The following is a 25,569-nucleotide window of genomic DNA, read 5'->3' on the forward strand; positions in this document are numbered from 1 at the left end:
AGTTTCCGCAGGATCTCCTTCCCAGCGCGATGACCACTACACCACGCCAGAGAATCAACTGACGTGGTTCGTAAAACAACGTTACTTAAAAGTGTTACAGGCATGAACAGGTCATTTCGGTACTGCACTTGAGAACAAGAGAACGATTTACCAGGCTGCAAATATATATTTTCCGGGATGTAAGGGTTTTAATACTTCAAATCAGTTAAGCGGGAGGGATTCTTACTATTCAATATTGATGTTTAGGGTAGTTTTCATTACCCGGGTACCTGATAACCAGTTTCTTGACTAAGGTGCATGTACTGACCACTTCGAATAAAAAGTATTTATCTTATCTGATCTGATCTGATCTGATCTGATCTGATCTTATGGAGTGGCTTTTGTTTACTCTTTTAAGGCGTCTCTAAGCCGCGGTTCAAGTAACCTTCTGCTCAACAAAAACGAAATCAGTTTCGGCAAAGGAGAAATAAATACTGTGCTATAGGTGACGGTGACCTAAGGTCAACATACTAGAGGTGATATTGGTGATGACTTTACTTTATTTGGTGGCTCCTAAAGGAGCCGGTAGTTGAATAAGCGGGCGAGTTTTACTTGCCACTGACTTTCTTGTTGGCTGTTTTTTTAACCGAGGCTTTGCTTTCTTTCGCTTTCTTAGGCAACGGCTTCTTTGTAGCAGTCTTCTTTGGCACGAGAGGTGTCTTCTTCTTGCTGCTGGAAACTTTCTTACCCGGCGATTTCTTGGTTTTCTCGGCTGGTTTGCGGGCGGTCTTTTCTTTCGCGGCGACCTTCTTTATTTTTGGTTTGTTGGCTGGATCGGCGGTTTTGGTCTTCTTCGCCGGGTCTTTGGCTGCCTTTGCTTTCTGTACTTCTTTGTTGACCTTGAAAGAACCTGAAGCTCCGGACCCTTTGGTGTTGATAAATTGACCACTCTCCACGCCTCTCTTAAGAGCCATTTTAATAAAATGACTTGCTTTGTCTCCCACTTTGAAATGGTTCTTAACGTACTTGTCGAGAGCCTGACGCGAGGAACCATTACGATCTTTCAGGGCGTGAAGGGCTTGTATGATCATTTCTGCATACTTAGGGTGTTCGGCCGGCTGTTTAGAAGCTTTCTTCTGGGTGCTTTTGGCAGACATGTCTCGTTATAGTCTCCACAGCGATAGCTAATGTTGGTTACTTGCGCAACTCTTTTCTTAAGTTGTTATAGCGGACCGCAGAGGGATCAGTTACTACTGATCGCGATAGATCTGTTACCTCTAAGACGTTTGCTAAGTTCTTTGAAAATGAGATGGATTGTAAACGTCAACTTAGGAAGACAGGCAGAGAGATTAACTGAACGAATAAGGAGATGTTGGGCGCAATCACTAATTTTTTGGTAAGCTTAGAGATGCTAGTACTCTACTGTGTCCTGTGCAGCGCTTGTGTTGTGTGTATTATCGCGAAAAACCTGTAACGGCGTAGAGTATGAGAATTGTGTCTGTCTCATTTCACTAGTAACTAATAAAGAAATAAGTAGAGACAAGGTAAGAAGTAGTTTATTGGCCATTAACTTTTATTGTCAGGTGGTGGCTCCTAAAGGAGCCGTTTGTAATGTGAGATTGTCAGAACCGAGCTGAGCTGTTATGCACGTTCGCCCCGGATCCTACGAGCCAACTGGATATCTTTAGGCATGATGGTGACACGTTTAGCGTGAATGGCGCAAAGGTTGGTGTCCTCGAAAAGACCAACCAGGTAGGCTTCGCTAGCCTCTTGAAGAGCCAGCACGGCTGAGCTTTGAAAGCGCAAGTCGGTCTTGAAATCCTGAGCGATTTCTCGAACAAGACGCTGAAACGGTAACTTGCGAATCAGCAACTCGGTGGACTTCTGATAACGACGGATCTCTCTGAGTGCCACTGTTCCTGGCCTGTAACGGTGCGGTTTTTTCACGCCACCAGTAGCAGGAGCGCTCTTTCGAGCTGCCTTAGTAGCCAGCTGTTTACGAGGCGCTTTTCCTCCGGTGGACTTTCTCGCTGTTTGCTTGGTTCGGGCCATGACTGTGAAACTGATGTTCAGAAGATTAAAGGCTCTATGTGAAAGCTTGGCAATTTTTATGGCCGCGATTTATCAGGAGGCTGTCGCAAGCCGATTGGATATTTAAGAATTTATGTATTTCTGATTGGTTCGGCTTCGGAGACACCCTGCTTTGATTTGCATGCCTTACAATAGACAGTGGGGCGAAAGAAAATTATAATATTCTTTTGTTGTCCTTTTACTAAGAACAAATCTATGTAAATACAAGAAATAATGTTTCCCGAGAGGTCAGATTGAAGGGTATAGATTGAAAAGTAATTTCTGTTCTGCAGTGATTTAACATAGTGCGAGACCTGTCCCTTTTTAAACCTTGACGATAATTCAGACAACCGAGAATGTCCGGTCGCGGCAAAGGAGGTAAAGGCTTGGGCAAAGGTGGTGCTAAGCGTCATCGTAAGATTCTACGCGATAATATCCAAGGAATTACCAAGCCAGCGATCCGTCGTCTCGCTCGCCGTGGGGGTGTAAAGCGAATTTCTGGACTGATCTACGAGGAGACACGCGGTGTTCTGAAAGTTTTCCTTGAGAACGTTATCCGCGATGCCGTGACCTACACCGAGCACGCCAAGCGTAAGACCGTTACAGCCATGGACGTAGTATACGCTCTGAAACGACAAGGACGTACTCTGTACGGTTTTGGGGGTTAGGATACACTGTGATCCCTGATCAACACTTAAACCAACGGCTCTTTTAGGAGCCAACAAATGTATGAAAAGCTCTGACCAAATACGTGATAAGAGAATTTGTTTTCATTACGATCATTGCCGAAGGTTTATATACATATGAACAAGACAACATACACCTGAAATCGATTCAGCGCTTTATTTACTGGGTGCGTCCACGCGATGTTTTTCTTTTTTTGTGACTTTACAGTAGCGCAGTCGTTACTTATAAAGGGAAATTATTTTTTCCCGTCTAGATTAGCCTCATAGCTCTTTGCGGGGCATACAATACTGTAAAGCTTTTGTCTTTAGTTAGTGAATAAACTGTTGTTGTACGTTGTTGTTGTCGCAGAATTAAGAGAGCAAGCTGGTTTGTGTCGTTACCGACGACGGTTTATACCTGTGTTGGTTTATTTTACGTAAACAGCTTATGTACTGAATGAAATCACGACGATCTCTTGTAATTTTGACGCAAAGAAAACAATATTTCAAGCTCAGTAGTAGCAGCAATGTTTGTTGCCGGTTGGTAGGAATGCGATTAATTGTGTACTCGTTTAAAAAGATCAGAAAGTTGTTCGATTGTCGCTTGGTATGTACCTCGAAGTTCGTATAAAAACCTGTTGGAAACAGCGCGAATGAAACCTGCATAAAAAGCAAACGCAATTTCAACTTTCATGATATAATCACATCAGTCTTTAAATTCATGTTACACCGAGCTAAACTGACCTAAGACTGGTTTCAGTTTCAAGCAATGCTGTGGTTGCTGTTGTTTCTTTCTTACATGCTATAGCCGAAATAACGCTAAATATGCTTTGGTATACGCATTTATGAACAAAACTAGGAACATGGAACCATGCAAAAACAAGTAGAAATAGCGAGTTTCCGCGAGACATAATTATTTGCGGCTAAGTATCCATCCAGTTATTAATCCCAAACTGAGACGGCGAATACTATTTGGGGGGTAGATTACAAATTTATATCGTGATTGGTCATGACTTTATTCTAGACTTGGTGGCTCCTAAAAGAGCCGTTTGTATTTATGGTTGTTGCCGTCGCTTAGTGTTGTTTCTTCTCTGTCTTTTTAGGTAGTAATACTGCCTGAATGTTGGGAAGAACACCGCCTTGAGCGATGGTGACACCGGCAAGGAGTTTGTTTAATTCTTCGTCATTTCGCACAGCCAACTGGAGGTGACGAGGAATGATTCTTGACTTCTTGTTGTCGCGTGCTGCGTTTCCTGCTAACTCGAGGATCTCAGCACTCAGATACTCAAGTACGGCAGCCAAGTACACGGGAGCACCGGCTCCGACGCGTTCAGCGTAGTTGCCTTTACGAAGAAGGCGATGGATGCGACCAACAGGAAACTGTAGTCCTGCCCTGGAAGAACGAGTCTTTGACTTGGTGCCCTGGGCTTTACCTTTTCCTCGTCCGGTCATTTTGTCGACTAACTCGTATATTAAGTTTCAGTTTAAGTTTCAGGAGACTGTTTTCCAAGACATAACTTCGGCCGCCATAATTTATCACGCGCGGACTGCGTTTCGTGGATCAGATTGCACCAATCAAAAGTCTAACATTGGCTCATAAAAAGAAATTCTAGCCTTGCAATTGTTCTCTTTGTGTCGACTGGCGGCACGCTCCATTGTTTACACCAAGAAAAAAAAACACCAATCACCGACGAGAACTTGCGATCCGCATACTAATTGATCCTATTGAATTTGGCAACATAAATAGAAACTGTGATATCCCGAATTAGAAAACTCGATTTCGAAAAGGCAGAGATATCTTTCTTTACCATGGCACCTAAACCGATTGCAGCTAAAAAAGGAGAGAAGAAGAGCGGCGGTAAGGCAAAATCCACGTCGGGCGACAGTACGAAAAAACGGCGATCGAAACGGAAGGAGAGTTATGCGATCTACATCTACAAAGTGTTAAAGCAGGTACATCCTGACACCGGAATCTCCAGCAAAGCAATGGGTATCATGAACTCTTTCGTGAACGATATCTTCGAGCGCATTGCTACAGAATCCTCCCGTCTAGCCCACTACAACAAGAAGTCCACTATCAGCTCCCGCGAGATTCAGACAGCCATCAGACTGCTCCTTCCAGGAGAACTCGCAAAGCACGCAGTCAGTGAGGGTACCAAGGCCGTCACGAAGTACACTAGTAGCAAGTGAAGTCCATTCTTCAATACCAGATCTAAACAACGGCTCTTTTAGGAGCCACCAAATGTCAAAAAAAGCAATGATCAATACTCAACAGGGTTTCTTAGAGTTTTCAATCGTCATTATAAACCCCGACACTCGCTCGCTCGCACACTTGCTCCCATTAAAAAATTTCAATGAACGAACAAATCATTCCTCTATTTCCCCGTTCAACTTTACTTTTTACATAAAAAAAAAAACAAAACAACAACAACAAAAAAACAGATAAAGGCTTTAAAAGATGATTTTTATGTAAGCAAAGAGAAAAGAAGAAAAAAAAGAAACAAATAAACGATTGCTGGTTGACAACACGCACCGAACCCAACAGTTTCCGCAGGATCTCCTTCCCAGCGCGATGACCACTACACCACGCCAGAGAATCAACTGACGTGGTTCGTAAAACAACGTTACTTAAAAGTGTTACAGGCATGAACAGGTCATTTCGGTACTGCACTTGAGAACAAGAGAACGATTTACCAGGCTGCAAATATATATTTTCCGGGATGTAAGGGTTTTAATACTTCAAATCAGTTAAGCGGGAGGGATTCTTACTATTCAATATTGATGTTTAGGGTAGTTTTCATTACCCGGGTACCTGATAACCAGTTTCTTGACTAAGGTGCATGTACTGACCACTTCGAATAAAAAGTATTTATCTTATCTGATCTGATCTGATCTGATCTGATCTGATCTTATGGAGTGGCTTTTGTTTACTCTTTTAAGGCGTCTCTAAGCCGCGGTTCAAGTAACCTTCTGCTCAACAAAAACGAAATCAGTTTCGGCAAAGGAGAAATAAATACTGTGCTATAGGTGACGGTGACCTAAGGTCAACATACTAGAGGTGATATTGGTGATGACTTTACTTTATTTGGTGGCTCCTAAAGGAGCCGGTAGTTGAATAAGCGGGCGAGTTTTACTTGCCACTGACTTTCTTGTTGGCTGTTTTTTTAACCGAGGCTTTGCTTTCTTTCGCTTTCTTAGGCAACGGCTTCTTTGTAGCAGTCTTCTTTGGCACGAGAGGTGTCTTCTTCTTGCTGCTGGAAACTTTCTTACCCGGCGATTTCTTGGTTTTCTCGGCTGGTTTGCGGGCGGTCTTTTCTTTCGCGGCGACCTTCTTTATTTTTGGTTTGTTGGCTGGATCGGCGGTTTTGGTCTTCTTCGCCGGGTCTTTGGCTGCCTTTGCTTTCTGTACTTCTTTGTTGACCTTGAAAGAACCTGAAGCTCCGGACCCTTTGGTGTTGATAAATTGACCACTCTCCACGCCTCTCTTAAGAGCCATTTTAATAAAATGACTTGCTTTGTCTCCCACTTTGAAATGGTTCTTAACGTACTTGTCGAGAGCCTGACGCGAGGAACCATTACGATCTTTCAGGGCGTGAAGGGCTTGTATGATCATTTCTGCATACTTAGGGTGTTCGGCCGGCTGTTTAGAAGCTTTCTTCTGGGTGCTTTTGGCAGACATGTCTCGTTATAGTCTCCACAGCGATAGCTAATGTTGGTTACTTGCGCAACTCTTTTCTTAAGTTGTTATAGCGGACCGCAGAGGGATCAGTTACTACTGATCGCGATAGATCTGTTACCTCTAAGACGTTTGCTAAGTTCTTTGAAAATGAGATGGATTGTAAACGTCAACTTAGGAAGACAGGCAGAGAGATTAACTGAACGAATAAGGAGATGTTGGGCGCAATCACTAATTTTTTGGTAAGCTTAGAGATGCTAGTACTCTACTGTGTCCTGTGCAGCGCTTGTGTTGTGTGTATTATCGCGAAAAACCTGTAACGGCGTAGAGTATGAGAATTGTGTCTGTCTCATTTCACTAGTAACTAATAAAGAAATAAGTAGAGACAAGGTAAGAAGTAGTTTATTGGCCATTAACTTTTATTGTCAGGTGGTGGCTCCTAAAGGAGCCGTTTGTAATGTGAGATTGTCAGAACCGAGCTGAGCTGTTATGCACGTTCGCCCCGGATCCTACGAGCCAACTGGATATCTTTAGGCATGATGGTGACACGTTTAGCGTGAATGGCGCAAAGGTTGGTGTCCTCGAAAAGACCAACCAGGTAGGCTTCGCTAGCCTCTTGAAGAGCCAGCACGGCTGAGCTTTGAAAGCGCAAGTCGGTCTTGAAATCCTGAGCGATTTCTCGAACAAGACGCTGAAACGGTAACTTGCGAATCAGCAACTCGGTGGACTTCTGATAACGACGGATCTCTCTGAGTGCCACTGTTCCTGGCCTGTAACGGTGCGGTTTTTTCACGCCACCAGTAGCAGGAGCGCTCTTTCGAGCTGCCTTAGTAGCCAGCTGTTTACGAGGCGCTTTTCCTCCGGTGGACTTTCTCGCTGTTTGCTTGGTTCGGGCCATGACTGTGAAACTGATGTTCAGAAGATTAAAGGCTCTATGTGAAAGCTTGGCAATTTTTATGGCCGCGATTTATCAGGAGGCTGTCGCAAGCCGATTGGATATTTAAGAATTTATGTATTTCTGATTGGTTCGGCTTCGGAGACACCCTGCTTTGATTTGCATGCCTTACAATAGACAGTGGGGCGAAAGAAAATTATAATATTCTTTTGTTGTCCTTTTACTAAGAACAAATCTATGTAAATACAAGAAATAATGTTTCCCGAGAGGTCAGATTGAAGGGTATAGATTGAAAAGTAATTTCTGTTCTGCAGTGATTTAACATAGTGCGAGACCTGTCCCTTTTTAAACCTTGACGATAATTCAGACAACCGAGAATGTCCGGTCGCGGCAAAGGAGGTAAAGGCTTGGGCAAAGGTGGTGCTAAGCGTCATCGTAAGATTCTACGCGATAATATCCAAGGAATTACCAAGCCAGCGATCCGTCGTCTCGCTCGCCGTGGGGGTGTAAAGCGAATTTCTGGACTGATCTACGAGGAGACACGCGGTGTTCTGAAAGTTTTCCTTGAGAACGTTATCCGCGATGCCGTGACCTACACCGAGCACGCCAAGCGTAAGACCGTTACAGCCATGGACGTAGTATACGCTCTGAAACGACAAGGACGTACTCTGTACGGTTTTGGGGGTTAGGATACACTGTGATCCCTGATCAACACTTAAACCAACGGCTCTTTTAGGAGCCAACAAATGTATGAAAAGCTCTGACCAAATACGTGATAAGAGAATTTGTTTTCATTACGATCATTGCCGAAGGTTTATATACATATGAACAAGACAACATACACCTGAAATCGATTCAGCGCTTTATTTACTGGGTGCGTCCACGCGATGTTTTTCTTTTTTTGTGACTTTACAGTAGCGCAGTCGTTACTTATAAAGGGAAATTATTTTTTCCCGTCTAGATTAGCCTCATAGCTCTTTGCGGGGCATACAATACTGTAAAGCTTTTGTCTTTAGTTAGTGAATAAACTGTTGTTGTACGTTGTTGTTGTCGCAGAATTAAGAGAGCAAGCTGGTTTGTGTCGTTACCGACGACGGTTTATACCTGTGTTGGTTTATTTTACGTAAACAGCTTATGTACTGAATGAAATCACGACGATCTCTTGTAATTTTGACGCAAAGAAAACAATATTTCAAGCTCAGTAGTAGCAGCAATGTTTGTTGCCGGTTGGTAGGAATGCGATTAATTGTGTACTCGTTTAAAAAGATCAGAAAGTTGTTCGATTGTCGCTTGGTATGTACCTCGAAGTTCGTATAAAAACCTGTTGGAAACAGCGCGAATGAAACCTGCATAAAAAGCAAACGCAATTTCAACTTTCATGATATAATCACATCAGTCTTTAAATTCATGTTACACCGAGCTAAACTGACCTAAGACTGGTTTCAGTTTCAAGCAATGCTGTGGTTGCTGTTGTTTCTTTCTTACATGCTATAGCCGAAATAACGCTAAATATGCTTTGGTATACGCATTTATGAACAAAACTAGGAACATGGAACCATGCAAAAACAAGTAGAAATAGCGAGTTTCCGCGAGACATAATTATTTGCGGCTAAGTATCCATCCAGTTATTAATCCCAAACTGAGACGGCGAATACTATTTGGGGGGTAGATTACAAATTTATATCGTGATTGGTCATGACTTTATTCTAGACTTGGTGGCTCCTAAAAGAGCCGTTTGTATTTATGGTTGTTGCCGTCGCTTAGTGTTGTTTCTTCTCTGTCTTTTTAGGTAGTAATACTGCCTGAATGTTGGGAAGAACACCGCCTTGAGCGATGGTGACACCGGCAAGGAGTTTGTTTAATTCTTCGTCATTTCGCACAGCCAACTGGAGGTGACGAGGAATGATTCTTGACTTCTTGTTGTCGCGTGCTGCGTTTCCTGCTAACTCGAGGATCTCAGCACTCAGATACTCAAGTACGGCAGCCAAGTACACGGGAGCACCGGCTCCGACGCGTTCAGCGTAGTTGCCTTTACGAAGAAGGCGATGGATGCGACCAACAGGAAACTGTAGTCCTGCCCTGGAAGAACGAGTCTTTGACTTGGTGCCCTGGGCTTTACCTTTTCCTCGTCCGGTCATTTTGTCGACTAACTCGTATATTAAGTTTCAGTTTAAGTTTCAGGAGACTGTTTTCCAAGACATAACTTCGGCCGCCATAATTTATCACGCGCGGACTGCGTTTCGTGGATCAGATTGCACCAATCAAAAGTCTAACATTGGCTCATAAAAAGAAATTCTAGCCTTGCAATTGTTCTCTTTGTGTCGACTGGCGGCACGCTCCATTGTTTACACCAAGAAAAAAAAACACCAATCACCGACGAGAACTTGCGATCCGCATACTAATTGATCCTATTGAATTTGGCAACATAAATAGAAACTGTGATATCCCGAATTAGAAAACTCGATTTCGAAAAGGCAGAGATATCTTTCTTTACCATGGCACCTAAACCGATTGCAGCTAAAAAAGGAGAGAAGAAGAGCGGCGGTAAGGCAAAATCCACGTCGGGCGACAGTACGAAAAAACGGCGATCGAAACGGAAGGAGAGTTATGCGATCTACATCTACAAAGTGTTAAAGCAGGTACATCCTGACACCGGAATCTCCAGCAAAGCAATGGGTATCATGAACTCTTTCGTGAACGATATCTTCGAGCGCATTGCTACAGAATCCTCCCGTCTAGCCCACTACAACAAGAAGTCCACTATCAGCTCCCGCGAGATTCAGACAGCCATCAGACTGCTCCTTCCAGGAGAACTCGCAAAGCACGCAGTCAGTGAGGGTACCAAGGCCGTCACGAAGTACACTAGTAGCAAGTGAAGTCCATTCTTCAATACCAGATCTAAACAACGGCTCTTTTAGGAGCCACCAAATGTCAAAAAAAGCAATGATCAATACTCAACAGGGTTTCTTAGAGTTTTCAATCGTCATTATAAACCCCGACACTCGCTCGCTCGCACACTTGCTCCCATTAAAAAATTTCAATGAACGAACAAATCATTCCTCTATTTCCCCGTTCAACTTTACTTTTTACATAAAAAAAAAAACAAAACAACAACAACAAAAAAACAGATAAAGGCTTTAAAAGATGATTTTTATGTAAGCAAAGAGAAAAGAAGAAAAAAAAGAAACAAATAAACGATTGCTGGTTGACAACACGCACCGAACCCAACAGTTTCCGCAGGATCTCCTTCCCAGCGCGATGACCACTACACCACGCCAGAGAATCAACTGACGTGGTTCGTAAAACAACGTTACTTAAAAGTGTTACAGGCATGAACAGGTCATTTCGGTACTGCACTTGAGAACAAGAGAACGATTTACCAGGCTGCAAATATATATTTTCCGGGATGTAAGGGTTTTAATACTTCAAATCAGTTAAGCGGGAGGGATTCTTACTATTCAATATTGATGTTTAGGGTAGTTTTCATTACCCGGGTACCTGATAACCAGTTTCTTGACTAAGGTGCATGTACTGACCACTTCGAATAAAAAGTATTTATCTTATCTGATCTGATCTGATCTGATCTGATCTGATCTTATGGAGTGGCTTTTGTTTACTCTTTTAAGGCGTCTCTAAGCCGCGGTTCAAGTAACCTTCTGCTCAACAAAAACGAAATCAGTTTCGGCAAAGGAGAAATAAATACTGTGCTATAGGTGACGGTGACCTAAGGTCAACATACTAGAGGTGATATTGGTGATGACTTTACTTTATTTGGTGGCTCCTAAAGGAGCCGGTAGTTGAATAAGCGGGCGAGTTTTACTTGCCACTGACTTTCTTGTTGGCTGTTTTTTTAACCGAGGCTTTGCTTTCTTTCGCTTTCTTAGGCAACGGCTTCTTTGTAGCAGTCTTCTTTGGCACGAGAGGTGTCTTCTTCTTGCTGCTGGAAACTTTCTTACCCGGCGATTTCTTGGTTTTCTCGGCTGGTTTGCGGGCGGTCTTTTCTTTCGCGGCGACCTTCTTTATTTTTGGTTTGTTGGCTGGATCGGCGGTTTTGGTCTTCTTCGCCGGGTCTTTGGCTGCCTTTGCTTTCTGTACTTCTTTGTTGACCTTGAAAGAACCTGAAGCTCCGGACCCTTTGGTGTTGATAAATTGACCACTCTCCACGCCTCTCTTAAGAGCCATTTTAATAAAATGACTTGCTTTGTCTCCCACTTTGAAATGGTTCTTAACGTACTTGTCGAGAGCCTGACGCGAGGAACCATTACGATCTTTCAGGGCGTGAAGGGCTTGTATGATCATTTCTGCATACTTAGGGTGTTCGGCCGGCTGTTTAGAAGCTTTCTTCTGGGTGCTTTTGGCAGACATGTCTCGTTATAGTCTCCACAGCGATAGCTAATGTTGGTTACTTGCGCAACTCTTTTCTTAAGTTGTTATAGCGGACCGCAGAGGGATCAGTTACTACTGATCGCGATAGATCTGTTACCTCTAAGACGTTTGCTAAGTTCTTTGAAAATGAGATGGATTGTAAACGTCAACTTAGGAAGACAGGCAGAGAGATTAACTGAACGAATAAGGAGATGTTGGGCGCAATCACTAATTTTTTGGTAAGCTTAGAGATGCTAGTACTCTACTGTGTCCTGTGCAGCGCTTGTGTTGTGTGTATTATCGCGAAAAACCTGTAACGGCGTAGAGTATGAGAATTGTGTCTGTCTCATTTCACTAGTAACTAATAAAGAAATAAGTAGAGACAAGGTAAGAAGTAGTTTATTGGCCATTAACTTTTATTGTCAGGTGGTGGCTCCTAAAGGAGCCGTTTGTAATGTGAGATTGTCAGAACCGAGCTGAGCTGTTATGCACGTTCGCCCCGGATCCTACGAGCCAACTGGATATCTTTAGGCATGATGGTGACACGTTTAGCGTGAATGGCGCAAAGGTTGGTGTCCTCGAAAAGACCAACCAGGTAGGCTTCGCTAGCCTCTTGAAGAGCCAGCACGGCTGAGCTTTGAAAGCGCAAGTCGGTCTTGAAATCCTGAGCGATTTCTCGAACAAGACGCTGAAACGGTAACTTGCGAATCAGCAACTCGGTGGACTTCTGATAACGACGGATCTCTCTGAGTGCCACTGTTCCTGGCCTGTAACGGTGCGGTTTTTTCACGCCACCAGTAGCAGGAGCGCTCTTTCGAGCTGCCTTAGTAGCCAGCTGTTTACGAGGCGCTTTTCCTCCGGTGGACTTTCTCGCTGTTTGCTTGGTTCGGGCCATGACTGTGAAACTGATGTTCAGAAGATTAAAGGCTCTATGTGAAAGCTTGGCAATTTTTATGGCCGCGATTTATCAGGAGGCTGTCGCAAGCCGATTGGATATTTAAGAATTTATGTATTTCTGATTGGTTCGGCTTCGGAGACACCCTGCTTTGATTTGCATGCCTTACAATAGACAGTGGGGCGAAAGAAAATTATAATATTCTTTTGTTGTCCTTTTACTAAGAACAAATCTATGTAAATACAAGAAATAATGTTTCCCGAGAGGTCAGATTGAAGGGTATAGATTGAAAAGTAATTTCTGTTCTGCAGTGATTTAACATAGTGCGAGACCTGTCCCTTTTTAAACCTTGACGATAATTCAGACAACCGAGAATGTCCGGTCGCGGCAAAGGAGGTAAAGGCTTGGGCAAAGGTGGTGCTAAGCGTCATCGTAAGATTCTACGCGATAATATCCAAGGAATTACCAAGCCAGCGATCCGTCGTCTCGCTCGCCGTGGGGGTGTAAAGCGAATTTCTGGACTGATCTACGAGGAGACACGCGGTGTTCTGAAAGTTTTCCTTGAGAACGTTATCCGCGATGCCGTGACCTACACCGAGCACGCCAAGCGTAAGACCGTTACAGCCATGGACGTAGTATACGCTCTGAAACGACAAGGACGTACTCTGTACGGTTTTGGGGGTTAGAATACACTGTGATCCCTGATCAACACTTAAACCAACGGCTCTTTTAGGAGCCAACAAATGTATGAAAAGCTCTGACCAAATACGTGATAAGAGAATTTGTTTTCATTACGATCATTGCCGAAGGTTTATATACATATGAACAAGACAACATACACCTGAAATCGATTCAGCGCTTTATTTACTGGGTGCGTCCACGCGATGTTTTTCTTTTTTTGTGACTTTACAGTAGCGCAGTCGTTACTTATAAAGGGAAATTATTTTTTCCCGTCTAGATTAGCCTCATAGCTCTTTGCGGGGCATACAATACTGTAAAGCTTTTGTCTTTAGTTAGTGAATAAACTGTTGTTGTACGTTGTTGTTGTCGCAGAATTAAGAGAGCAAGCTGGTTTGTGTCGTTACCGACGACGGTTTATACCTGTGTTGGTTTATTTTACGTAAACAGCTTATGTACTGAATGAAATCACGACGATCTCTTGTAATTTTGACGCAAAGAAAACAATATTTCAAGCTCAGTAGTAGCAGCAATGTTTGTTGCCGGTTGGTAGGAATGCGATTAATTGTGTACTCGTTTAAAAAGATCAGAAAGTTGTTCGATTGTCGCTTGGTATGTACCTCGAAGTTCGTATAAAAACCTGTTGGAAACAGCGCGAATGAAACCTGCATAAAAAGCAAACGCAATTTCAATTTTCATGATATAATCACATCAGTCTTTAAATTCATGTTACACCGAGCTAAACTGACCTAAGACTGGTTTCAGTTTCAAGCAATGCTGTGGTTGCTGTTGTTTCTTTCTTACATGCTATAGCCGAAATAACGCTAAATATGCTTTGGTATACGCATTTATGAACAAAACTAGGAACATGGAACCATGCAAAAACAAGTAGAAATAGCGAGTTTCCGCGAGACATAATTATTTGCGGCTAAGTATCCATCCAGTTATTAATCCCAAACTGAGACGGCGAATACTATTTGGGGGGTAGATTACAAATTTATATCGTGATTGGTCATGACTTTATTCTAGACTTGGTGGCTCCTAAAAGAGCCGTTTGTATTTATGGTTGTTGCCGTCGCTTAGTGTTGTTTCTTCTCTGTCTTTTTAGGTAGTAATACTGCCTGAATGTTGGGAAGAACACCGCCTTGAGCGATGGTGACACCGGCAAGGAGTTTGTTTAATTCTTCGTCATTTCGCACAGCCAACTGGAGGTGACGAGGAATGATTCTTGACTTCTTGTTGTCGCGTGCTGCGTTTCCTGCTAACTCGAGGATCTCAGCACTCAGATACTCAAGTACGGCAGCCAAGTACACGGGAGCACCGGCTCCGACGCGTTCAGCGTAGTTGCCTTTACGAAGAAGGCGATGGATGCGACCAACAGGAAACTGTAGTCCTGCCCTGGAAGAACGAGTCTTTGACTTGGTGCCCTGGGCTTTACCTTTTCCTCGTCCGGTCATTTTGTCGACTAACTCGTATATTAAGTTTCAGTTTAAGTTTCAGGAGACTGTTTTCCAAGACATAACTTCGGCCGCCATAATTTATCACGCGCGGACTGCGTTTCGTGGATCAGATTGCACCAATCAAAAGTCTAACATTGGCTCATAAAAAGAAATTCTAGCCTTGCAATTGTTCTCTTTGTGTCGACTGGCGGCACGCTCCATTGTTTACACCAAGAAAAAAAAACACCAATCACCGACGAGAACTTGCGATCCGCATACTAATTGATCCTATTGAATTTGGCAACATAAATAGAAACTGTGATATCCCGAATTAGAAAACTCGATTTCGAAAAGGCAGAGATATCTTTCTTTACCATGGCACCTAAACCGATTGCAGCTAAAAAAGGAGAGAAGAAGAGCGGCGGTAAGGCAAAATCCACGTCGGGCGACAGTACGAAAAAACGGCGATCGAAACGGAAGGAGAGTTATGCGATCTACATCTACAAAGTGTTAAAGCAGGTACATCCTGACACCGGAATCTCCAGCAAAGCAATGGGTATCATGAACTCTTTCGTGAACGATATCTTCGAGCGCATTGCTACAGAATCCTCCCGTCTAGCCCACTACAACAAGAAGTCCACTATCAGCTCCCGCGAGATTCAGACAGCCATCAGACTGCTCCTTCCAGGAGAACTCGCAAAGCACGCAGTCAGTGAGGGTACCAAGGCCGTCACGAAGTACACTAGTAGCAAGTGAAGTCCATTCTTCAATACCAGATCTAAACAACGGCTCTTTTAGGAGCCACCAAATGTCAAAAAAAGCAATGATCAATACTCAACAGGGTTTCTTAGAGTTTTCAATCGTCATTATAAACCCCGACACTCGCTCGCTCGCACACTTGCTCCCATTAAAAAATTTCAATGAACGAACAAATCATTCCTCTATTTCCCCGTTCAACTTTACTTTTTACATTAAAAAAAAAACAAAACAACAACAACAAAAAAACAGATAAAGGCTTTAAAAGATGATTTTTATGTAAGCAAAGAGAAAAGAAGAAAAAAAAGAAACAAATAAACGATTGCTGGTTGACAACACGCACCGAACCCAACAGTTTCCGCAGGATCTCCTTCCCAGCGCGATGACCACTACACCACGCCAGAGAATCAACTGACGTGGTTCGTAAAACAACGTTACTTAAAAGTGTTACAGGCATGAACAGGTCATTTCGGTACTGCACTTGAGAACAAGAGAACGATTTACCAGGCTGCAAATATATATTTTCCGGGATGTAAGGGTTTTAATACTTCAAATCAGTTAAGCGGGAGGGATTCTTACTATTCAATATTGATGTTTAGGGTAGTTTTCATTACCCGGGTACCTGATAACCAGTTTCTTGACTAAGGTGCATGTACTGACCACTTCGAATAAAAAGTATTTATCTTATCTGATCTGATCTGATCTGATCTGATCTGATCTTATGGAGTGGCTTTTGTTTACTCTTTTAAGGCGTCTCTAAGCCGCGGTTCAAGTAACCTTCTGCTCAACAAAAACGAAATCAGTTTCGGCAAAGGAGAAATAAATACTGTGCTATAGGTGACGGTGACCTAAGGTCAACATACTAGAGGTGATATTGGTGATGACTTTACTTTATTTGGTGGCTCCTAAAGGAGCCGGTAGTTGAATAAGCGGGCGAGTTTTACTTGCCACTGACTTTCTTGTTGGCTGTTTTTTTAACCGAGGCTTTGCTTTCTTTCGCTTTCTTAGGCAACGGCTTCTTTGTAGCAGTCTTCTTTGGCACGAGAGGTGTCTTCTTCTTGCTGCTGGAAACTTTCTTACCCGGCGATTTCTTGGTTTTCTCGGCTGGTTTGCGGGCGGTCTTTTCTTTCGCGGCGACCTTCTTTATTTTTGGTTTGTTGGCTGGATCGGCGGTTTTGGTCTTCTTCGCCGGGTCTTTGGCTGCCTTTGCTTTCTGTACTTCTTTGTTGACCTTGAAAGAACCTGAAGCTCCGGACCCTTTGGTGTTGATAAATTGACCACTCTCCACGCCTCTCTTAAGAGCCATTTTAATAAAATGACTTGCTTTGTCTCCCACTTTGAAATGGTTCTTAACGTACTTGTCGAGAGCCTGACGCGAGGAACCATTACGATCTTTCAGGGCGTGAAGGGCTTGTATGATCATTTCTGCATACTTAGGGTGTTCGGCCGGCTGTTTAGAAGCTTTCTTCTGGGTGCTTTTGGCAGACATGTCTCGTTATAGTCTCCACAGCGATAGCTAATGTTGGTTACTTGCGCAACTCTTTTCTTAAGTTGTTATAGCGGACCGCAGAGGGATCAGTTACTACTGATCGCGATAGATCTGTTACCTCTAAGACGTTTGCTAAGTTCTTTGAAAATGAGATGGATTGTAAACGTCAACTTAGGAAGACAGGCAGAGAGATTAACTGAACGAATAAGGAGATGTTGGGCGCAATCACTAATTTTTTGGTAAGCTTAGAGATGCTAGTACTCTACTGTGTCCTGTGCAGCGCTTGTGTTGTGTGTATTATCGCGAAAAACCTGTAACGGCGTAGAGTATGAGAATTGTGTCTGTCTCATTTCACTAGTAACTAATAAAGAAATAAGTAGAGACAAGGTAAGAAGTAGTTTATTGGCCATTAACTTTTATTGTCAGGTGGTGGCTCCTAAAGGAGCCGTTTGTAATGTGAGATTGTCAGAACCGAGCTGAGCTGTTATGCACGTTCGCCCCGGATCCTACGAGCCAACTGGATATCTTTAGGCATGATGGTGACACGTTTAGCGTGAATGGCGCAAAGGTTGGTGTCCTCGAAAAGACCAACCAGGTAGGCTTCGCTAGCCTCTTGAAGAGCCAGCACGGCTGAGCTTTGAAAGCGCAAGTCGGTCTTGAAATCCTGAGCGATTTCTCGAACAAGACGCTGAAACGGTAACTTGCGAATCAGCAACTCGGTGGACTTCTGATAACGACGGATCTCTCTGAGTGCCACTGTTCCTGGCCTGTAACGGTGCGGTTTTTTCACGCCACCAGTAGCAGGAGCGCTCTTTCGAGCTGCCTTAGTAGCCAGCTGTTTACGAGGCGCTTTTCCTCCGGTGGACTTTCTCGCTGTTTGCTTGGTTCGGGCCATGACTGTGAAACTGATGTTCAGAAGATTAAAGGCTCTATGTGAAAGCTTGGCAATTTTTATGGCCGCGATTTATCAGGAGGCTGTCGCAAGCCGATTGGATATTTAAGAATTTATGTATTTCTGATTGGTTCGGCTTCGGAGACACCCTGCTTTGATTTGCATGCCTTACAATAGACAGTGGGGCGAAAGAAAATTATAATATTCTTTTGTTGTCCTTTTACTAAGAACAAATCTATGTAAATACAAGAAATAATGTTTCCCGAGAGGTCAGATTGAAGGGTATAGATTGAAAAGTAATTTCTGTTCTGCAGTGATTTAACATAGTGCGAGACCTGTCCCTTTTTAAACCTTGACGATAATTCAGACAACCGAGAATGTCCGGTCGCGGCAAAGGAGGTAAAGGCTTGGGCAAAGGTGGTGCTAAGCGTCATCGTAAGATTCTACGCGATAATATCCAAGGAATTACCAAGCCAGCGATCCGTCGTCTCGCTCGCCGTGGGGGTGTAAAGCGAATTTCTGGACTGATCTACGAGGAGACACGCGGTGTTCTGAAAGTTTTCCTTGAGAACGTTATCCGCGATGCCGTGACCTACACCGAGCACGCCAAGCGTAAGACCGTTACAGCCATGGACGTAGTATACGCTCTGAAACGACAAGGACGTACTCTGTACGGTTTTGGGGGTTAGAATACACTGTGATCCCTGATCAACACTTAAACCAACGGCTCTTTTAGGAGCCAACAAATGTATGAAAAGCTCTGACCAAATACGTGATAAGAGAATTTGTTTTCATTACGATCATTGCCGAAGGTTTATATACATATGAACAAGACAACATACACCTGAAATCGATTCAGCGCTTTATTTACTGGGTGCGTCCACGCGATGTTTTTCTTTTTTTGTGACTTTACAGTAGCGCAGTCGTTACTTATAAAGGGAAATTATTTTTTCCCGTCTAGATTAGCCTCATAGCTCTTTGCGGGGCATACAATACTGTAAAGCTTTTGTCTTTAGTTAGTGAATAAACTGTTGTTGTACGTTGTTGTTGTCGCAGAATTAAGAGAGCAAGCTGGTTTGTGTCGTTACCGACGACGGTTTATACCTGTGTTGGTTTATTTTACGTAAACAGCTTATGTACTGAATGAAATCACGACGATCTCTTGTAATTTTGACGCAAAGAAAACAATATTTCAAGCTCAGTAGTAGCAGCAATGTTTGTTGCCGGTTGGTAGGAATGCGATTAATTGTGTACTCGTTTAAAAAGATCAGAAAGTTGTTCGATTGTCGCTTGGTATGTACCTCGAAGTTCGTATAAAAACCTGTTGGAAACAGCGCGAATGAAACCTGCATAAAAAGCAAACGCAATTTCAACTTTCATGATATAATCACATCAGTCTTTAAATTCATGTTACACTGAGCTAAACTGACCTAAGACTGGTTTCAGTTTCAAGCAATGCTGTGGTTGCTGTTGTTTCTTTCTTACATGCTATAGCCGAAATAACGCTAAATATGCTTTGGTATACGCATTTATGAACAAAACTAGGAACATGGAACCATGCAAAAACAAGTAGAAATAGCGAGTTTCCGCGAGACATAATTATTTGCGGCTAAGTATCCATCCAGTTATTAATCCCAAACTGAGACGGCGAATACTATTTGGGGGGTAGATTACAAATTTATATCGTGATTGGTCATGACTTTATTCTAGACTTGGTGGCTCCTAAAAGAGCCGTTTGTATTTATGGTTGTTGCCGTCGCTTAGTGTTGTTTCTTCTCTGTCTTTTTAGGTAGTAATACTGCCTGAATGTTGGGAAGAACACCGCCTTGAGCGATGGTGACACCGGCAAGGAGTTTGTTTAATTCTTCGTCATTTCGCACAGCCAACTGGAGGTGACGAGGAATGATTCTTGACTTCTTGTTGTCGCGTGCTGCGTTTCCTGCTAACTCGAGGATCTCAGCACTCAGATACTCAAGTACGGCAGCCAAGTACACGGGAGCACCGGCTCCGACGCGTTCAGCGTAGTTGCCTTTACGAAGAAGGCGATGGATGCGACCAACAGGAAACTGTAGTCCTGCCCTGGAAGAACGAGTCTTTGACTTGGTGCCCTGGGCTTTACCTTTTCCTCGTCCGGTCATTTTGTCGACTAACTCGTATATTAAGTTTCAGTTTAAGTTTCAGGAGACTGTTTTCCAAGACATAACTTCGGCCGCCATAATTTATCACGCGCGGACTGCGTTTCGTGGATCAGATTGCACCAATCAAAAGTCTAACATTGGCTCATAAAAAGAAATTCTAGCCTTGCAATTGTTCTCTTTGTGTCGACTGGCGGCACGCTCCATTGTTTACACCAAGAAAAAAAAACACCAATCACCGACGAGAACTTGCGATCCGCATACTAATTGATCCTATTGAATTTGGCAACATAAATAGAAACTGTGATATCCCGAATTAGAAAACTCGATTTCGAAAAGGCAGAGATATCTTTCTTTACCATGGCACCTAAACCGATTGCAGCTAAAAAAGGAGAGAAGAAAAGCGGCGGTAAGGCAAAATCCACGTCGGGCGACAGTACGAAAAAACGGCGATCGAAACGGAAGGAGAGTTATGCGATCTACATCTACAAAGTGTTAAAGCAGGTACATCCTGACACCGGAATCTCCAGCAAAGCAATGGGTATCATGAACTCTTTCGTGAACGATATCTTCGAGCGCATTGCTACAGAATCCTCCCGTCTAGCCCACTACAACAAGAAGTCCACTATCAGCTCCCGCGAGATTCAGACAGCCATCAGACTGCTCCTTCCAGGAGAACTCGCAAAGCACGCAGTCAGTGAGGGTACCAAGGCCGTCACGAAGTACACTAGTAGCAAGTGAAGTCCATTCTTCAATACCAGATCTAAACAACGGCTCTTTTAGGAGCCACCAAATGTCAAAAAAAGCAATGATCAATACTCAACAGGGTTTCTTAGAGTTTTCAATCGTCATTATAAACCCCGACACTCGCTCGCTCGCACACTTGCTCCCATTAAAAAATTTCAATGAACGAACAAATCATTCCTCTATTTCCCCGTTCAACTTTACTTTTTACATAAAAAAAAAAACAAAACAACAACAACAAAAAAACAGATAAAGGCTTTAAAAGATGATTTTTATGTAAGCAAAGAGAAAAGAAGAAAAAAAAGAAACAAATAAACGATTGCTGGTTGACAACACGCACCGAACCCAACAGTTTCCGCAGGATCTCCTTCCCAGCGCGATGACCACTACACCACGCCAGAGAATCAACTGACGTGGTTCGTAAAACAACGTTACTTAAAAGTGTTACAGGCATGAACAGGTCATTTCGGTACTGCACTTGAGAACAAGAGAACGATTTACCAGGCTGCAAATATATATTTTCCGGGATGTAAGGGTTTTAATACTTCAAATCAGTTAAGCGGGAGGGATTCTTACTATTCAATATTGATGTTTAGGGTAGTTTTCATTACCCGGGTACCTGATAACCAGTTTCTTGACTAAGGTGCATGTACTGACCACTTCGAATAAAAAGTATTTATCTTATCTGATCTGATCTGATCTGATCTGATCTGATCTTATGGAGTGGCTTTTGTTTACTCTTTTAAGGCGTCTCTAAGCCGCGGTTCAAGTAACCTTCTGCTCAACAAAAACGAAATCAGTTTCGGCAAAGGAGAAATAAATACTGTGCTATAGGTGACGGTGACCTAAGGTCAACATACTAGAGGTGATATTGGTGATGACTTTACTTTATTTGGTGGCTCCTAAAGGAGCCGGTAGTTGAATAAGCGGGCGAGTTTTACTTGCCACTGACTTTCTTGTTGGCTGTTTTTTTAACCGAGGCTTTGCTTTCTTTCGCTTTCTTAGGCAACGGCTTCTTTGTAGCAGTCTTCTTTGGCACGAGAGGTGTCTTCTTCTTCTTGCTGCTGGAAACTTTCTTACCCGGCGATTTCTTGGTTTTCTCGGCTGGTTTGCGGGCGGTCTTTTCTTTCGCGGCGACCTTCTTTATTTTTGGTTTGTTGGCTGGATCGGCGGTTTTGGTCTTCTTCGCCGGGTCTTTGGCTGCCTTTGCTTTCTGTACTTCTTTGTTGACCTTGAAAGAACCTGAAGCTCCGGACCCTTTGGTGTTGATAAATTGACCACTCTCCACGCCTCTCTTAAGAGCCATTTTAATAAAATGACTTGCTTTGTCTCCCACTTTGAAATGGTTCTTAACGTACTTGTCGAGAGCCTGACGCGAGGAACCATTACGATCTTTCAGGGCGTGAAGGGCTTGTATGATCATTTCTGCATACTTAGGGTGTTCGGCCGGCTGTTTAGAAGCTTTCTTCTGGGTGCTTTTGGCAGACATGTCTCGTTATAGTCTCCACAGCGATAGCTAATGTTGGTTACTTGCGCAACTCTTTTCTTAAGTTGTTATAGCGGACCGCAGAGGGATCAGTTACTACTGATCGCGATAGATCTGTTACCTCTAAGACGTTTGCTAAGTTCTTTGAAAATGAGATGGATTGTAAACGTCAACTTAGGAAGACAGGCAGAGAGATTAACTGAACGAATAAGGAGATGTTGGGCGCAATCACTAATTTTTTGGTAAGCTTAGAGATGCTAGTACTCTACTGTGTCCTGTGCAGCGCTTGTGTTGTGTGTATTATCGCGAAAAACCTGTAACGGCGTAGAGTATGAGAATTGTGTCTGTCTCATTTCACTAGTAACTAATAAAGAAATAAGTAGAGACAAGGTAAGAAGTAGTTTATTGGCCATTAACTTTTATTGTCAGGTGGTGGCTCCTAAAGGAGCCGTTTGTAATGTGAGATTGTCAGAACCGAGCTGAGCTGTTATGCACGTTCGCCCCGGATCCTACGAGCCAACTGGATATCTTTAGGCATGATGGTGACACGTTTAGCGTGAATGGCGCAAAGGTTGGTGTCCTCGAAAAGACCAACCAGGTAGGCTTCGCTAGCCTCTTGAAGAGCCAGCACGGCTGAGCTTTGAAAGCGCAAGTCGGTCTTGAAATCCTGAGCGATTTCTCGAACAAGACGCTGAAACGGTAACTTGCGAATCAGCAACTCGGTGGACTTCTGATAACGACGGATCTCTCTGAGTGCCACTGTTCCTGGCCTGTAACGGTGCGGTTTTTTCACGCCACCAGTAGCAGGAGCGCTCTTTCGAGCTGCCTTAGTAGCCAGCTGTTTACGAGGCGCTTTTCCTCCGGTGGACTTTCTCGCTGTTTGCTTGGTTCGGGCCATGACTGTGAAACTGATGTTCAGAAGATTAAAGGCTCTATGTGAAAGCTTGGCAATTTTTATGGCCGCGATTTATCAGGAGGCTGTCGCAAGCCGATTGGATATTTAAGAATTTATGTATTTCTGATTGGTTCGGCTTCGGAGACACCCTGCTTTGATTTGCATGCCTTACAATAGACAGTGGGGCGAAAGAAAATTATAATATTCTTTTGTTGTCCTTTTACTAAGAACAAATCTATGTAAATACAAGAAATAATGTTTCCCGAGAGGTCAGATTGAAGGGTATAGATTGAAAAGTAATTTCTGTTCTGCAGTGATTTAACATAGTGCGAGACCTGTCCCTTTTTAAACCTTGACGATAATTCAGACAACCGAGAATGTCCGGTCGCGGCAAAGGAGGTAAAGGCTTGGGCAAAGGTGGTGCTAAGCGTCATCGTAAGATTCTACGCGATAATATCCAAGGAATTACCAAGCCAGCGATCCGTCGTCTCGCTCGCCGTGGGGGTGTAAAGCGAATTTCTGGACTGATCTACGAGGAGACACGCGGTGTTCTGAAAGTTTTCCTTGAGAACGTTATCCGCGATGCCGTGACCTACACCGAGCACGCCAAGCGTAAGACCGTTACAGCCATGGACGTAGTATACGCTCTGAAACGACAAGGACGTACTCTGTACGGTTTTGGGGGTTAGAATACACTGTGATCCCTGATCAACACTTAAACCAACGGCTCTTTTAGGAGCCAACAAATGTATGAAAAGCTCTGACCAAATACGTGATAAGAGAATTTGTTTTCATTACGATCATTGCCGAAGGTTTATATACATATGAACAAGACAACATACACCTGAAATCGATTCAGCGCTTTATTTACTGGGTGCGTCCACGCGATGTTTTTCTTTTTTTGTGACTTTACAGTAGCGCAGTCGTTACTTATAAAGGGAAATTATTTTTTCCCGTCTAGATTAGCCTCATAGCTCTTTGCGGGGCATACAATACTGTAAAGCTTTTGTCTTTAGTTAGTGAATAAACTGTTGTTGTACGTTGTTGTTGTCGCAGAATTAAGAGAGCAAGCTGGTTTGTGTCGTTACCGACGACGGTTTATACCTGTGTTGGTTTATTTTACGTAAACAGCTTATGTACTGAATGAAATCACGACGATCTCTTGTAATTTTGACGCAAAGAAAACAATATTTCAAGCTCAGTAGTAGCAGCAATGTTTGTTGCCGGTTGGTAGGAATGCGATTAATTGTGTACTCGTTTAAAAAGATCAGAAAGTTGTTCGATTGTCGCTTGGTATGTACCTCGAAGTTCGTATAAAAACCTGTTGGAAACAGCGCGAATGAAACCTGCATAAAAAGCAAACGCAATTTCAACTTTCATGATATAATCACATCAGTCTTTAAATTCATGTTACACCGAGCTAAACTGACCTAAGACTGGTTTCAGTTTCAAGCAATGCTGTGGTTGCTGTTGTTTCTTTCTTACATGCTATAGCCGAAATAACGCTAAATATGCTTTGGTATACGCATTTATGAACAAAACTAGGAACATGGAACCATGCAAAAACAAGTAGAAATAGCGAGTTTCCGCGAGACATAATTATTTGCGGCTAAGTATCCATCCAGTTATTAATCCCAAACTGAGACGGCGAATACTATTTGGGGGGTAGATTACAAATTTATATCGTGATTGGTCATGACTTTATTCTAGACTTGGTGGCTCCTAAAAGAGCCGTTTGTATTTATGGTTGTTGCCGTCGCTTAGTGTTGTTTCTTCTCTGTCTTTTTAGGTAGTAATACTGCCTGAATGTTGGGAAGAACACCGCCTTGAGCGATGGTGACACCGGCAAGGAGTTTGTTTAATTCTTCGTCATTTCGCACAGCCAACTGGAGGTGACGAGGAATGATTCTTGACTTCTTGTTGTCGCGTGCTGCGTTTCCTGCTAACTCGAGGATCTCAGCACTCAGATACTCAAGTACGGCAGCCAAGTACACGGGAGCACCGGCTCCGACGCGTTCAGCGTAGTTGCCTTTACGAAGAAGGCGATGGATGCGACCAACAGGAAACTGTAGTCCTGCCCTGGAAGAACGAGTCTTTGACTTGGTGCCCTGGGCTTTACCTTTTCCTCGTCCGGTCATTTTGTCGACTAACTCGTATATTAAGTTTCAGTTTAAGTTTCAGGAGACTGTTTTCCAAGACATAACTTCGGCCGCCATAATTTATCACGCGCGGACTGCGTTTCGTGGATCAGATTGCACCAATCAAAAGTCTAACATTGGCTCATAAAAAGAAATTCTAGCCTTGCAATTGTTCTCTTTGTGTCGACTGGCGGCACGCTCCATTGTTTACACCAAGAAAAAAAAACACCAATCACCGACGAGAACTTGCGATCCGCATACTAATTGATCCTATTGAATTTGGCAACATAAATAGAAACTGTGATATCCCGAATTAGAAAACTCGATTTCGAAAAGGCAGAGATATCTTTCTTTACCATGGCACCTAAACCG

This window comes from Porites lutea, chromosome 12 (assembly GCF_958299795.1).
Source record: "Porites lutea chromosome 12, jaPorLute2.1, whole genome shotgun sequence".
Classification (NCBI taxonomy): Eukaryota; Metazoa; Cnidaria; class Anthozoa; order Scleractinia; family Poritidae; genus Porites; species Porites lutea.